The sequence below is a fragment of the Anomaloglossus baeobatrachus genome, chromosome 6, assembly GCF_048569485.1.
Source record: "Anomaloglossus baeobatrachus isolate aAnoBae1 chromosome 6, aAnoBae1.hap1, whole genome shotgun sequence".
Lineage (NCBI taxonomy): Eukaryota > Metazoa > Chordata > Amphibia > Anura > Aromobatidae > Anomaloglossus > Anomaloglossus baeobatrachus.
Window position 1 is genome coordinate 470,953,238 of NC_134358.1, and position 17,466 is coordinate 470,970,703.

The 17,466-nt window shown below is 45.5% G+C and overlaps 1 protein-coding gene across 1 annotated transcript in view; it reads left to right on the top strand.

Annotated features, from left to right (window-relative positions):
• The window catches only part of JAZF1 (JAZF zinc finger 1), a 438,407-nt gene that overhangs the window by 254,103 nt on the left and 166,838 nt on the right, over positions 1 to 17,466 (top strand). The gene's annotated exons all lie outside the window — the stretch shown is intronic.

Sequence of the window (17,466 nt, forward strand, 5' to 3'; positions counted from 1 at the left end):
GAAAAATATGAACTGATCAGGCTGTGTATCAGGATAATGAGTAATGGAAAAACGTTTTTAGTCTGAAACGTAGCGCAATTTTATTAACTAATGGCAACCGCTAACAAATGGAAAATCACTTTTATATGACAAAGTTGTCCTTGGCTTTTAATGTTTGGTAGGATCTATCTTATTTCCTCTGTTATGTCATTCAATTTACTATTCTGTGCTATTTTTTATGTTAAAAGACGCCATAGCGGAAACTCAATATGGTCAGTTCTGATGCTGTTTACATCCATCAACTAACGAATCCATCCTCTGCATGAATTTCATTTCTTTGTCCCTAGAAAATGACTAAGAAGCTGAAATGCCTAACACCAATGTTAACAGAGCCTAAAACGTTCTGATCAGTAGTCCTTGATGCTGGGCTGGCCTTCACATTATATATTATCTGACTTAGATAACCACAGCAATTACTAAAACGAAATGCATGGTTCACATGCTACAAGGTAAAAAAAAGAAGACTGGAATAGAGATGATCTTCTATTTTAAAGAAAATACCAATTTTGAGAAGAATTCTGCTGTTCTTGATTAGTGATGGGCAGACCCAGACTGTAAATGTCCGGCTCCAAGCAGCTTCAAAGGTGCCTGGGTGCCAGACCTGGGCCAGGGATTCCAGATATTGATCTGGATCCGGCACTCAGGAAATTAAAAAAAAATAAAGGAAAAATAAAGAAAATAAGAATGAAGCAAGCGCATCATACTTACCAAGGAGCCTTCGCGGCTGTACACTGCTCCCGCAGCCTCTCCTTCACTTCCTGGACCGCTCATCATTGCTCATCCATATGCACTGCTTTCCCCGCCCACTGGCTGTCCTGTGGTCCGTGATTGGTGGCAGTCAGACACGCCCCCAGCCTGTGTGATAGCGTCTGACTGCAACCAATCACAAGGGCCAGTACAACCGGTGGGCAGGAAAAGCAGTGCAACTGTCTGGGGGTCAGTATCATGGTATAAAAATAAATAAATAAAACAATTGGCGTAGGGTCCCCCCATATTATGATACCCTGCACAAATAAAGCATATGGCTGCAGGCTGCAGCCCCCAGCCATGCACCTATCTTGGCTGTGTATTAAAATAAGAGGAATCGCATACGGCTGTTTTTCTTTGTGTTTTGTTTTTTAAATAAATACGTTTTTTTAAATAAATAATTAAAAAAAACGTGTGCCCCCCCCAATTTTGATACCTGGCCATGATAAAGCCCAACAGCTGGGGGCTGGTATTCTCAGCTTGGGAGACCTATGGTTGTTGGGACCCTCCCTCAGGCTTAGTATAGCAGCCTACAGCCACCCTGGAATTGTAAAATCCAGTAGATGTGACAAGACTAGTGCTTTACCCGGCTCTTCCTGATTGCCTGGGTGCTTTGGCAATAGGGGTAATATAAGAGGTTAATAACAACCCACTACTGCCACTACGCTCTAGACATCAGCTGCAGTCACTGTAAACTGTAAAATTATGATAATTACAATCTAAATATTCTGTATAACTTTGTTCAGCTTTAAAAGAAAATCACAGACGCTTTACTTTTTTTACCGACAGCCTGGGCAAACAAGTGCCTTATGTTTATGGACTGTCCTCAAATTTCTGGTCGGTTGGCAACTCACGACAAAACTCAAAGCCACCGTACTGCCTTTTCTATATTACAGATGGTGGTGGTGCTACAAGATACCCTCATCTATAGACATTCAATAAAGTATTTTCCCCAAAGACAGAATGGATTTCAATGATTTTTCCAAGCATGCTCAATCCTCATTAATATCTACTGGGAGAACCAGATGACTACAAAGGAGTAAAATGCTCAAAAAATGATGCTATTTTCTAAGAAAAAAAAAGATATAAGAAGTTTAATACACTAAATGCAAAGTAAATTATATTAAGAGAACAGCAATAAAAGGAAATGTAAGTGATCAGAACGAATGATTTTACAACATACAAGTATCCACAATATTTAAAGAAGTTGTCCAGTTACCAAAACTGATTTTTTTTTTTCTGATAAATCTTGCTAATATGCGCCTCTCAACACATCTATTATGTTTTTTCAGCAAAATTACCTTTTATTGTGCACTAGCAGCACATGCTCATTGCTGGCTCCAGCTCTGATGGGCTTAATCTCTCCTCTGACTTCCTGTGTTCAGTTCCTACAAGTCCCAGAACTCTTTGTGGCTCTAGGGCGGTGTCTAGCTTATCTAACACACCCATTGTGTGTAACACCCCACTCTGATCTCCGACCAAACCCTCCTCCCTGCCTCTTCCCAGTTGATGCATTGCCCAGAGAGAAATCACAGATACAGCAGCTCTGCACAGCCAGGGGAAGAAAGTGTGTGTGTGTGTGTGTGCGTATATACAGTGTGTGTGTGTGTGTGTATAGTGTGAGTGTGTTTTTGAGTGTGTGTGTGTGTGTGTGTGTGAGAGAGTGTGTGTATGTGTACAGAAATTATGATTATTAGTCTGCGCAACATGTGAAAAGAATAATTGGGGAAAAAAAAGTGATGGGGTGATGAGATTGCTTTTTTCCCTCTTGCCTAGTCTGTGTGTCGTCCGCATCATCCGCAAACCGCATATGACCGGATCCTGTGGATTAAATGTGCAGCGCATGCAACCGTTATTTTACCGGATCCTTCTGCAGCGGGACACAGAATTTATCGTCCGGCGCTGGAGTCAGCTGACTCCTGATCTCACAGCCCGCACACGCTGCAATGGCTGCAGGTGGGCTCATTCACATGACCGTTCCGTGTGTCCTGGTCAGTTTCTGTTTTTTTGCGGCCCCACAGACAGGACTATATTTTCAATGTCTTTTGTGTAGGATCGGATGGTACACGGTAGCACTTCCATGTGCATCCGATCCTACAAAAACAACCACATCGGATGCCGTATGTCCGCTCCGTTATTATGGAACATGTCCTATTCTATTCCGTAATAACGGACCGTGACTCAATACAAGTCAATGGGTCCGCAAAATTCCCGGAAGCAACACGGAAGCACTTCCATGTGACTTCCGTCGGGTGCCCGTGCAGTCAGTGTCACGCTCCAGCCCCAGCTGGAGGGTCCGCTCAGCAGTGTCAGCAGCGGCCCGCACTGCAGTGTCAGCAGCCGCGGGGATGACCAGCGCTACCGTCAAGAGGTTAGTAATTTCATTACCTACGGTGATGAAGTCCTGCCCTCCTGACGTCAGCGGTCGTCACTGCCTTCTATGCCCGCTGCTTGTCACATCACCTCTCGCTGTCGACCCGATACTGTGACTAGTGGTGACGTCACGGGCCACTTGCGATACTTGGTTTGTGAAGGCGGCGGTCATTGAACTCAGTGACAGCGCTGCTGTCAGAAGTTCAGCGATCATCGCAGGTAATATACCTCGCTAACCTCCTGATAGCAGCACTCGTCATGCCCTGCAGTGACCTGGGCTGACCTATTGATGTTAGCTCAGGTCACTGCACGGCTCTCCCAGCAAATAGGGAACATTCTGTTCTTCATTGACTGGGACATTGACTATGGTATGGATCATCGCGGGACCCCCCCCCCGGGGATTACACCAGACCTGGATTTGTTTTTCTTTCTAATAAATTGGTGAAAGAGGGAATGAGTTGGGGAGTGTTTTTTCAAATACAAATGTGTTTGTTGTCTTTTTTTTTTTTTATTACTGCCTGGGTTGGTGATGTCGGGTATCTGATACACGCCTGACATCACTAACTCCAGGGCTTGATGCCAGGTGACATTACACATCTGGTATTAACCTCATATATTACCCCATTTGCCACCGCACCAGGGCAACAGGATGAGATGGCGCGAAGCACCAGGACTGGCACATTTAATGGATGCGCTAGTTCTGGGAATACCAGACCACAGCTGTCCGCTTTACCTTGGCTGGTGATCCAATTTTGGGGGACCCCGTGTTTTTTGTTTTAAATTATTTATTTCATTTAAAATAACAGCATGGGGTGCCCTCTGTTTTGGATTACCAGCCAAGGTGAAGCTGCCAGCTGTGGTTTGCAGGCTGCAGCCGTTTGCTTTACCCTATCTGGCTACAAAGGATAGGGGGACCGCATGTCATTTTTTTTATTATTTATTTAATTTTTGCCTAAATACAAGGCTAAGCACCCCTTAGTGCCACATGAAAGTCACAAAAGAGTGTCAGCTTAGAATATGCAGGGGGTAAGACATTATATATGTATTTCTTATCTATCTATCTATCTATCCATTCATTCATTCATTCATTCGTCCCTCTATCCCTCTGTCTCTATATCTATCTATTCATCTCTATATCTACTCATCTATTTATCTTTCTTGCTGCTTCCGTTTTTTGCGGTCCGCAAAAAAAACGGAAGGCACGCAGATGTCACACGGATGCCACTAGGATGCATCCATGAAAAAAAGGACCGTTTTTTGTGGCCCGCAAAAACGGAACGGTCATGTGAATGTAGCCTTAACAGCAGTCGCTGCCTGCTGCCGGTCACATGTGACCGTGTGCGGGCTGTGTGTACAGGACTTCAGCTGAGTTCAGATCAGCTGACTCAAGTGTCGGCCGATTAGGCTGGGGCCACACGGGGATTACTGCGATCCCCTCGCATTACACTCGGCTCACGCTCAGTACAGCAGAGCTGAGTGTCATGCGTGTGTCCCTGCGACTGAGGTCCGACTCTGCGAGCAGACCTCAGCTGCGGGGGCGGACCGGCACTCGAGGGGTGGGCCAGCACTGAGGAGGGGTGGGAGGGATTTCTCTCCCTCTCTCCTCCGTAGTCCACCGATGTACCGCAAGTGCAGTGCGATTTTTCTCTCACCACATACACTTGAATGGGTAAAAGAGAGAGTCTTGCATTACAGTTGTAGCATGCTGCGATTGTTTTCTCGGTCCAATTAGGGCGGAGAAAATAATCGCTCATGTGTGCTGACACACAGGCTAATATTGGTCCGAGTGGAATGCGATGTTTGATCACACTCCACTCGCACTGTTTTTCTCGCCGTGTGGCTTAGACCTTACTTGTTCTATGTCCCCCTGCATCCATCGCAGCGTGTGCAGGCTGGAGTTCAGCTGAGTTCAGATCAGCTGACTCCAGCGCTGGAGTGAACTCCGCTGACCTCACAGCCCGTACACGCTGCAATGGATGCAGGGGGACACAGAACAAGTAATTGGCAGACACTGCAGTCATCTGATTACTTGGGATGAATTGAGCAGTAAAATGCTCTGGTGCTCGATGGGCGAAGCCCATGTCGATTTTTTTTTTTTTAAAAATTCATTAAAAAAATAAAAAAAAAATCACATTGTTTGTGGGCTCCCGCTGCATTTTCTATTGTTAAGGGTAACCCAAGCAGCTACTGGCTGCTAACCACAGCTGCTTGGTGTTACTTTCACTGGCAATAGAAATCCAGGGAAGCATTTTTTTTTTTTTATAAAGGTTTTTGCCTGAAAACTTTTTTAAAAAAATGAAGTGGGCTTCGCCATATTTTTGTATGCTAGCCAGGTACAGCAGGCAGCTACAGGCTGCCCTCAACCCCCAGCTGCCTATTTGTACCCGGCTGGAAACCAAAAATATAGAGAAGCCCTTTTTTTTTTTTATTTCATGAATTTCATGAAATAATTAAAAAAAAAAAAAAAGGACATGGGCTTCGCCGAATTTTTGAGTCCAGCCAGGTACAACTATGCAGCTGGGGATTAGAATCCGCAGTGAAGGGTGCCCAAACTTTCTGGGCCCCCCGCTGCGAATTGCAGTCCACAGCCGCCCCAGAAAATGGTGCTTTCATAGAAGCGCCATCTTCTGGCGCTGTATCCAACTTTTCCAGTGGCCCTGGTGGCAGGTGGCACGCTGGGTAATAAGGGGTTAATACCAGCTATGTTTTACCAGCTGGTATAAAGCCCGAGATTCTTAATGTCAGGCCAAGTTTGACCTGGCCATTAAGAATCTCCAATAAAGGGTTTAAAAAAAAAAAGACCACACAGAGAAAAAAACTTTATTAGAAATAAATACACAGACACAGTAGGGACTCCATAAAAAAAACCAAAGAGAAAAATTGCATGAAAAATACCCTGACTATAAATAAATAAATTGCAAGTGCTTAATAACAGGGTACTTAGTGTATACATTTTTGCAAAAAGGTAAAAAGCTGTCTCACCTCGTCACGGTGTACCCATCTGAGACAGTCCCTAACCTACTGAACTTAAAAACATTATCAATACCTGACTTGTGTCATGTCAAACTCCAATATGAATGGTGGCAAGTGGTCAGCTGTGTCCCAGACTAAATACACAGTGAAGTGAGACGCAATTAGTTGTTCAGTCTCAGCATTAGGAGGGCTGCGCCCCCAACTTGCAAAAAAGCAAGATAACATACAAAAAACCTGAGCTGAAACAATGTTCAGTAAACATGCAACATTAAGCATGTGAATTGCAGCCTCAAGACTAGAAAAAAACCAAAGAGAAAAATTGCATGAAAAATACCCTGACTATAAATAAATAAATTGCAAGTGCTTAATAACAGGGTACTTAGTGTATACATTTTTGCAAAAAGGTAAAAAGCTGTCTCACCTCGTCACGGTGTACCCATCTGAGACAGTCCCTAACCTACTGAAGTTAAAAACATTATCAATACCTGACTTGTGTCATGTCAAACTCCAATATGAATGGTGGCAAGTGGTCAGCTGTGTCCCAGACTAAATACACAGTGAAGTGAGACGCAATTAGTTGTTCAGTCTCAGTATTAGGAGGGCTGCGCCCCCAACTTGCAAAAAAGCAAGATAACATACAAAAAACACAAAAAACCTGAGCTGAAACAATGTTCAGTAAACATGCAACATTAAGCATGTGAATTGCAGCCTCAAGACTAGAAAAAAACCAGTGTTTTTTTTCTAGTCTTGAGGCTGCAATTCACATGCTTAATGTTGCATGTTTACTGAACATTGTTTCAGCTCAGGTTTTTTGTGTTTTTTGTATGTTATCTTGCTTTTTTGCAAGTTGGGGGCGCAGCCCTCCTAATACTGAGACTGAACAACTAATTGCGTCTCACTTCACTGTGTATTTAGTCTGGGACACAGCTGACCACTTGCCACCATTCATATTGGAGTTTGACATGACACAAGTCAGGTATTGATAATGTTTTTAACTTCAGTAGGTTAGGGACTGTCTCAGATGGGTACACCGTGACGAGGTGAGACAGCTTTTTACCTTTTTGCAAAAATGTATACACTAAGTACCCTGTTATTAAGCACTTGCAATTTATTTATTTATAGTCAGGGTATTTTTCATGCAATTTTTCTCTTTGGTTTTTTTCTAGTCTTGAGGCTGCAATTCACATGCTTAATGTTGCATGTTTACTGAACATTGTTTCAGCTCAGGTTTTTTGTGTTTTTTACAGTAGGGACTCCATGTTTATTACTCCCTCTCACCCCTCCACGATGGAGAGATTTCTGTACTGACCATGCCAGGAGAGAGCGAGGGAAAAGAGAGAGAGAGCGAGGAGGGGGGGAAGAGAGCGAGGGGGGGGGAAGAGAGCGAGGGGGGGGAAGAGAGCGAGGGGGGGAGGAAAAGAGAGCGAGGGGGTGAGGAAAAGAGAGCGAGGGGGTGAGGAAAAGAGAGCGAGGGGGTGAGGAAAAGAGAGCGAGGGGGGGAAGGAAAAGAGAGCGAGGGGGGGAGGAAAAGAGCGAGGGGGGGAGGAAAGAGAGCGCGGGGGGGGGAGAGCGAGGGGGGGAAGAGAGCGAGGGGGGGGAGACAGCGAGGGGGGAGAAGAGAGCGAGGGGGGGGAAGAGAGCGAGGGGGGGAAGAGAGCGAGGGGGGAGAAGAGAGCGAGGGAGGGAGAGAGCGAGGGGAGGGGGAAGAGAGCGAGGGGGTTTAGAGAGCGAGGGAATAGAGGGGAGAGGAGAGAGGGATAAGAGGGGGGCAGAGAAGAGCGGGGGGAGAGAAGAGAGTGGGGAAAGAAGGGGGGTGCAGAGGTGCTCTGTCACCAATTGTCTCCACTCTGTGACTTGTGGTGCAGGTGACAGAGTGCAGACAGTTGGTCCCATGCAGCAGGACAGATGGCAGAGCACAGCGGTGACATGCCTGTCAGTGTCTTGCTGCTGGGAGGAGCACACGATCACACTGCCCGACACCGGCCGCTCTCCTGACATCGCAGCAGAGCGGGCGGGTGGACAGTGTGATCACATACTTACGTGCAGGGGGGGATTCAGCTGAAGAACCCCCCCCCCTGTACTGCACACTGGCGCCCCGTGCCTCACCATCTGCAGGACGCCGGCTCCACGCTGACGTCCTCCGGCTCCTCCCCTCGATGCTGAGCTGTGACGTGCGGTAGTCACCGCCCACAGCCCTGTCACTCAATCTGAGTGGTGCCAGCCTCCTCTGACGTACCCGTTTTGTTTGAGAGCCCGGAAATGCTGGGACGTCAGAGGATGCTGGGGGCCACAGCTCCAGGGGGGCATGTGACAGGCACTGAGCGTGCAGGATAGCGCCGCTCAGTGCCAGAACTGGAAACAGAAGCCAATGGAGAAAACGCCTAGAAAGGTAAGTAGAACTCCTACAGAAAATAAAAAAAAATGGGTGAACCACCCCTTTAATTGTTGAGTAGAAAAAGACGGACATGGATTGTTTCCTCCTAATGGGCAGTTTACCTTTCCTAGTTCTGCATTGATATGGCACCATAAAATTCCCCTTATCAAACCAACTATAGGGTATTCACTTCTCCATCCAAATTCCTACTCGGTCAAATTGACATTTTCTAGGAAACGGAGAAGTTGGCAGCTGCTCGGTTTTTAAGAGGTAAAAGTATAAAAAGTAGCTCTTTTGGAATTTGCCCTGGTGAATGTATTTTTCGCACTTGTCATTTATATTTTTACTCCATTTTCACTTGTGTATTAGTGTATTTCCAATTACAGTTTAATTTATGCCTTCAGTGGCCAGGATTCTTTAATATGAAATGTAACGTATTCCCTGAGAGACATTTAAAACCGCTTATTCAGACTGTTTGGCTGGCTTAGATGACTTTATTGCTGTTATTATGAAAACATTAAGAAGTCTTTTCATATTTAGCATTTAGATTGATATGTTTTATAGTATTGCTTCATAAGGAAGCTGCTATTAAATATTTATGAGAGAAGAATTATAACTTTGCCATTAAAACGGGCGTTGTGTCTTAAGTACAGAAGAAGCCACAAGTCTTCATTACCAGCTGTATATATACCCCATGTATTACCACCCGTACATGCCCCGTACATTACTATCCGTACATGCCCTATACATTACGATCTGTACATGCCCCATACATTACCATCCGTACATGCCCCGTACATTACTATCCGTACATGCCCTATACATTACTATCCGTACATACCCCATACATTACCATCTGTACATACCCCATACATTACCATCTGTATATGCCCTATACATTACTATCAGTACATACCCCATATATTACCAGCTGTATATGCCCTATACATTACTATCCGTACATACCCCATACATTACCATCTGTACATGCCCTTTACATTACTATCTGTACATGCCCCATACATTACCATCCGTACATGCCCCGTACATTACTATCCGTACATGCCCTATACATTACTATCCGCACATACCCCATACATTACCATCTGTACATACCCCATACATTACCATCTGTACATGCCCCATGCATTACTATCCGTACATGCCCTATACATTACTATCCGTACATGCCCCGTACATTACCATCTGTACATGCCCCATACATTACCATCTGTACATGCCCCATACATTACCATCCGTACATGCCCCGTACATTACTATCTGTACATGCCCCGTACATTACTATCCGTACATGCCCCATACATTACCATCTGTACATGCCCCATACATTACCATCCGTACATGCCCCATACATTACTATCCGTACATACCCTATACATTACTATCCGTACATGCCCTATACATTATTATCCGTACATGCCCTATACATTACTATCCGTACATGCCCCATACATTACTATCCGTACATGCCCCATACATTACCATCCGTACATGCCCTGTACATTACCATCCGTACATCCCTCATACATTACCATCTGTACATGCCCCGTACATTACTATCCGTACATGCCCCGTACATTACTATCCTTACATGCCCCATACATTACCAGCTGTATATATACCCCATGTATTACCATCCGTATATATACCCCATGTATTACCATCCGTATATATACCCCATGTATTACCATCCGTACATTCCCCGTACATTACCATCTGTACATGCCCCATACATTACCATCTGTACATGCCCCATACATTACCATCCGTACTTGCCCCGTACATTACTATCCGTACATGCCCTATACGTTACTATCCGTACATGCCCAATACATTACCAGCTGTATATATACCCCATGTATTGCCATCCGTAAATGCCCCGTAGATTACTATCCGTACATGCCCCATACATTACCATCTGTACATGCCCCATACATTACCATCCGTACATGCCCCGTACATTACTATCCGTACATGCCCTATACGTTACTATCCGTACATTCCCCATACATTACCAGCTGTATATATACCCCATGTATTGCCATCCGTAAATGCCCCGTAGATTACTATCCGTACATTCCCTATACATTACTATCTGTACATGCCCCATACATTACCATCCGTGCATACACTAAACATTACCAGCCGAACATTCCTGATACATTACCATCCGTACATGCCCCATACATTAAGCTCTGTACATGCTTCATACATTACCATCCGTACATGCCCCATATATTACCATCCGTGCATACCCTTTACATTACCAGTCATACATGCCCCATACATTGCCAGCCATATATTGCTCATACATTACCTTCTGTACATGCCCCACACATTACCATCCATACATTGCTCATACATGCCTCATATATTACCCTTCAAACAACATACCCCATACATTACCAGCCTTACATGCCCATATATTACCAGCCATATGTGTTTCCTACACATTACCCTTCATACATATGTGACGCCACTGAACTAGTCAGCGTGTCACAGCGTACTGCACTTCTTTTTCTTCTGGTGCAGGACTCTACCCCCTATGGTTCTTGGATCCTAACCTTCGGTATTGCTCTATCAGCATTCAAATCCTAGCCACACCTCACACCACACCCTGTCAGGCACACCAGTGGGTGGTCTAGCTGGAACAGGGCCACTTGGCTAGGGGTCAGGCAGACTGGTGGGAGGGAGGAAGTCAGAGAGAGGAAGTGCAGAGCAAAGCTAAAAGAGTTCAGCGGTAGCTCCCAAAGAATGAGGAGCTGGGAGTTAGAGCTCCCTGGGAGACGTTGGCTAGGTTTCAGACGGTGGTCGGGGACCGAAGGAGTCGGAGACCCGGTTGCAGTGTATTGGAGAAAGGTGCCAGGCTTAGTTTTGGGGAATGGTCAGCACCGGAGTACCTAGTAACCAAACCGATACCAAGCACGGCGGGGTACTAGACCTTAGATCACAGAGTAGCTTCACGCAACCTGATAATTAACCTGTGGAGGATAGTCTCTTTATGAACTTTCCACAAGAGCTCAGAGATCGAAGGCATCAACACAAAGAGGGGGATAGGGCTTTCCAGCTTTTGCGGCCCACTGAAATCCCAAGTGTCAGCCATCGAGAGCACAACTTCCCTACTTAACAGTGGGGAGCGGGACCCTGACAGCTTCAAGCAGAGGGGTCACTCAGAACATCTAAAATACAGTGCATGGAGGCAAGGTACAGACCACTAGCAATACTATCGGGAGCGGACTCCCGGACGAGCTCCCCTAAAGTGGCAGCGTCACCCAGAGACTTGGTTTACTTCTGTGTCAGTCTGCTTTGTGGTCGCATCACTACCAACACTGCCTGAGTGAGTACGCTGTCCTCCCCTGCTTCCAATCTGCACCACGCTCCCCTACACCTCCACCGTCCAGAGTCCCAGGGCCTCCCCTACCCATGGAGGGAACGTCATCTGGCTGCCCCACTCCATCTCCCCCAGGAACTCCCATCGGCAGCGGCGGTACCCCCCCTTACCGCAAACCACGAGTGGCGTCACAAATTCTTATCCCCTGGTAATACCCCCTTTGCATTTGAAGTGGTCGCGAGCCCCCAGGTCCGGAGACCCTTGAGCCACAGCAACCCCCGGATCCGAGCGGTTCGACCGCTGCAGGGGCGGCACACATACCCCGTACATTACCAGCCATACATGCCCCACACATTACCAGCTGTACATGCCCATACATTACCATCCATACATTGCTTATACACTACCAGGCATACATGCCCCATACATTACCCTTCGAACATACCCCATACATTACCAGCCATATGTGTGTCTCATACATCATACATGCCCCATACATTAGCCCTCATATATACCCCATACATTACCAGCCTTACATGCCCCATACATTACCAGCCATATGTGTCTCATACATTATCAGCCTTTCATGCCTCATACATTACCAGCCATACACACCCCATACATTACCCTTCGTACATGCCCCATACATTACCAGCCTTACATGCCCCATACATTACCAGCCATACGTGTGTGTCCCATACATCATACATGCCCCATACATTAGCCTTCATATGTACCCCATACATTACCAACCTTACATGCCCTATACATTACCAGCCATATGTGTCTCATACATTATCAGCCTTTCATGCCTCATACATTACCAGCCATACACACCCCATACAAAACAGTTCGTACATGCCCCATACATTACCAGCCTTACATGCCCCATACATTACCAGCCTTACATGCCCCATACATTACCAGCTATACATGCTCCATACATTGCCAGCCTTACATGCCCCATACATTACCAGCCTTACATGTCCCATACATTACCAGCTATACATGCTCCATACATTGCCAGCCTTACATGTCCCATACATTACCAGCCTTACATGCCCCATACATTACCAGCCTTACATGCCCCACACATTACCAGCCTTACATGCCCCACACATTACCAGCCTTACATGCCCCATACATTGCCAGCCTTACATGCCCCACACATTACCAGCCTTACATGCCCCATACATTACCAGCTATACATGCCCCATACATTACCAGCCTTACATGCCCCATACATTACCAGCCTTACATGCCCCATACATTACCAGCTATACATGCCCCATACATTGCCAGCCTTACATGCCCCATACATTGCCAGCCTTACATGCCCCATACATTACCAGTCTTACATGCCCCATACATTACCAGCCTTACATGCCCCATACATTACCAGCCTTACATGCCCCATACATTACCAGCTATACATGCTCCATACATTACCAGCCTTACATGCCCCATACATTACCAGCTATACATGCTCCATACATTGCCAGCCTTACATGCCCCATACATTACCAGCTATACATGCTCCATACATTGCCAGCCTTACATGCCCCATACATTACCAGCCTTACATGCCCCATACATTACCAGCTATACATGCTCCATACATTGCCAGCCTTACATGCCTCATACATTACCAGCCTTACATGCCCCATACATTACCAGCCTTACATGCCCCATACATTGCCAGCCTTACATGCCCCATACATTACCAGCCTTACATGCCCCATACATTACCAGCCTTACATGCCCCATACATTACCAGCCTTACATGCCCCATACATTACCAGCTATACATGCCCCATACATTACCAGCTATACATGCTCCATACATTACCAGCCTTACATGCCCCATACATTACCAGCCTTACATGCCCCATACATTACCAGCTATACATGCCCCATACATTGCCAGCCTTACATGCCCCATACATTACCAGCCTTACATGCCCCATACATTACCAGTCTTACATGCCCCATACATTACCAGCCTTACATGCCCCATACATTACCAGCCTTACATGCCCCATACATTACCAGCCTTACATGCCCCATACATTGCCAGCCTTACATGCCCCATACATTGCCAGCCTTACATGCCCCATACATTACCAGCCTTACATGCCCCATACATTACCAGCCTTACATGCCCCATACATTACCAGCTATACATGCCCCATACATTGCCAGCCTTACATGCCCCATACATTACCAGCCTTACATGCCCCATACATTACCAGTCTTACATGCCCCATACATTACCAGCCTTACATGCCCCATACATTACCAGCCTTACATGCCCCATACATTGCCAGCCTTACATGCCCCATACATTGCCAGCCTTACATGCCCCATACATTACCAGCCTTACATGCCCCATACATTACCAGCCTTACATGCCCCATACATTGCCAGCCTTACATGCCCCATACATTGCCAGCCTTACATGCCCCATACATTACCAGCCTTACATGCCCCATACATTGCCAGCCTTACATGTCCCATACATTACTCTTCATATATACCCCATACATTACCAGCCTTACATGCCCCATACATTACCAGCCTTACATATCCCATACATTACTCTTCATATATACCCCATACATTACCAGCCATACATGCCTCATAAATTTCAGCCATTCATGACCCATACATTACCATTAGTACATGCCCCATACATTACCAATCATATGTGCCCCTTACATTACTATCTGTACATGCCTCATGCATTACTGTTCTATCTGTACTCATGCCTCATGCTGTCTTCATTACCAACCATACATTCCCCATACTGTACCAGCCATACAATATATGCCCCATACATTACCAATCGTACATGCCCTACATATTACCAGCCATACTTCTACCTTTATACTCATAATCAGCATTATTTCCTGAGGTTGGACCCTCACCATCACCAATCATGAACTGATGGCAACTCTAAAAAAAAATCTTTAGTAGTTCTCTCCTCTCTCACAGCAGAAAGTTCCAGCATGATCTCAATAATCTGCATATAATCAAATCATTTTTTCTTTCCATCTTTGAAATCTCAGAAACACCCTCATAAAATGCAAATCCATTATCCCTAGTTAACATGAATCACTATGAAAGCTTCAAGTTCAGCACCCAGCAGTGTTAAGCTATAAGGTTTACATTTCTGGCTGTGACATTTATCTGGCAATTAGCTAATATATTCTTGTGATGCTGATAATAAAAGGTCACTTCTGCCTTTCAAAAACACCTTATTTACATGTGTCAAGTAGGAGTGCACATTGAGAAATCGTGGCCGGCAGTTGCCATGAATGGCGCCCACGCTGCAAAACTGAAGATGACAAGGAAAGCTTTTATTAAGTAGATCCTGTTAGGTTAATTAGCTCTTTCTTTGCATTTTTGCCTTGGCTTGGATCAGATAATTTATCATGACAGCAGAAAGCTGTCAGGGTCACACAATAAATACTCATTAATGATTAATAAAATATTAAGTGCTGCTTTATCTTCACAAAATAGGCCACCTTGCACTTATAGGTACGGAAATATCTCTACACAGCCAATGAGGCTAATGTACGACAAGGCTTCCTTTAAGCATTACAGATTGCTGCAGAGAGAAAGAGCCAACAAATGCGGCATTGTGCTCAGAATACAGAGTGTCCGCAGCATATACCGTGTCCTGTATTGGGGTTGCTTCAAAAGGTTAATAATGTGGCAATAATTATAGGACTAATTCACAAGTTTCATCAGTGTTTTTTATTAGTGTCATTATAGTTTGGTCAGTTTTATCAGTTTTGATTAGAAGCTGGTCATTAAAGGGTTATTCTGATCTCCCAGATCCAATCCCAATATTTAGTAGGCATAATAATAATAATAATAATAATAACAGCAAATACCTCATTAGAAATGTAGTATAGTGCTGATTAGCTATTTTACTTACCTCATATGCAGGGCATTACAGTAGCCTAGGTATATATGGTTACAACCACTAGCAACTAAGTAACTAAGGGTATGTGCGCACGTTGCTTTTTACCTGCTTTTTACCTGCTTTTTTGCTGCTTTTTCTTCTGCGCTGTTTAATGCCAAAATGGATGTGTTCTTCTATTCAAGCAAAGTCTATGGGAATTTGGGTTTCTTGTTCACACTATGTTGTTCAAAATGCTGCCTTTTTGTGGCAGAACTTTGGTCAAAAACTCAGCTTTTCAAAGAAGCAACATGTCAATTGTTTTTGCCATTTGGGTTTTGCACTGCAAAGCTGAGTTTTTGACCAAAGTTCTGCCACAAAAAGGCAGCATTTTGAACAACATAGTGTGAACAAGAAACCCAAATTCCCATAGACTTTGCTTGAATAGAAGAACACATCCATTTTGGCATTAAACAGCGCAGAAGAAAAAGCAGCAAAAAAGCAGGTAAAAAGCAACGTGCGCACATACCCTAACTGTCCCTATATGAGTGATCATTCGCAAATATTTTCCGAATAGTTCGCCGCTATTCGACTATTCGCGAATATTCAAAGCGCAATGTAAGTCTATGAGAAACCCGAATAACAACTATTCGGAACTATTCGGGCTTCCCATAGACTTACATTGCGCATCAAATATTCGCATAGCAGCAACCTATTCTGAAAATATTCGCGAAGCTGAATATTTGAGGTATTCGATCATCCCTAATCATTACCATGGATACCTAAGCTACTGTAATGCCCTGCACATTAGGTAAGCAACATAGCTAATCAAGAGAACTATACTACATTTCTAATTAAAGGTATTTGCTAATATTAATATTATTACACCTACTTAATATTGGGATAGGATCTTGGAGATGGGGATATCTTTTTAACCATGTAAAACTACAAACAACAGGGTTGAGTGTGGTGTAACATAGTAAAAAGTTGCATTTCTGGTAGTGGTATTAAAAATATCAGGACACTGATCGAAACCTTGGGGAATCCATTTTAAATTAATATTACCTATCTATATGGATTTGTCAGTATACATTTGTGTCGCGGGCGGGGAGGACGCTGCTGCCGCGCGCTCGCTAATGCTCGGGTCCGGCGCTGCTGCTGCTCGGTGGCTCGAGCGGTGGGCCGCATCCGGGGACTCGAGCGGCGCTCCTCGCCCGTGAGTGAAAAGGGGGGTTGGTTTGGGGGATTTAGTCCGTGACGCCACCCACGGGTTGTGGTGAAGGTAGGCACCACCACTGCTGGTGACGGGGATCCCGAGAGCGATGGTAGGGAGCAGCTGGGATGTTGTTTTTCCCCCTCCGTGGGTAGGGGTCGTGGTCCCGGGGCCCGGTGGTGTGACGGGGAGGCAGGGTTGGTGAGGTGCATGGTTGCAGGGACAGCGCGGCGCGGTGCCGGATGGCACGGGTGTACTCACTCAGTAAGAGATGCACAAAGTCCTCGGTAAACCAAACGGCTGGATGGACGGGTCCAACAGCTGCCTGCAGTGTCTCTCCCCGGACAGGTGATGGTGGCTGTCTTTCCCTGCACCTTGATGTACTTGTTTGACTACGATGGATTCCCAACGGTAGTCCGCTCCCCGGTGTATGGATGCCGGTGGAGCCCGTTTGCCCGCAGGCGCTGGCCCTTGGGTCTCTAGCCTTA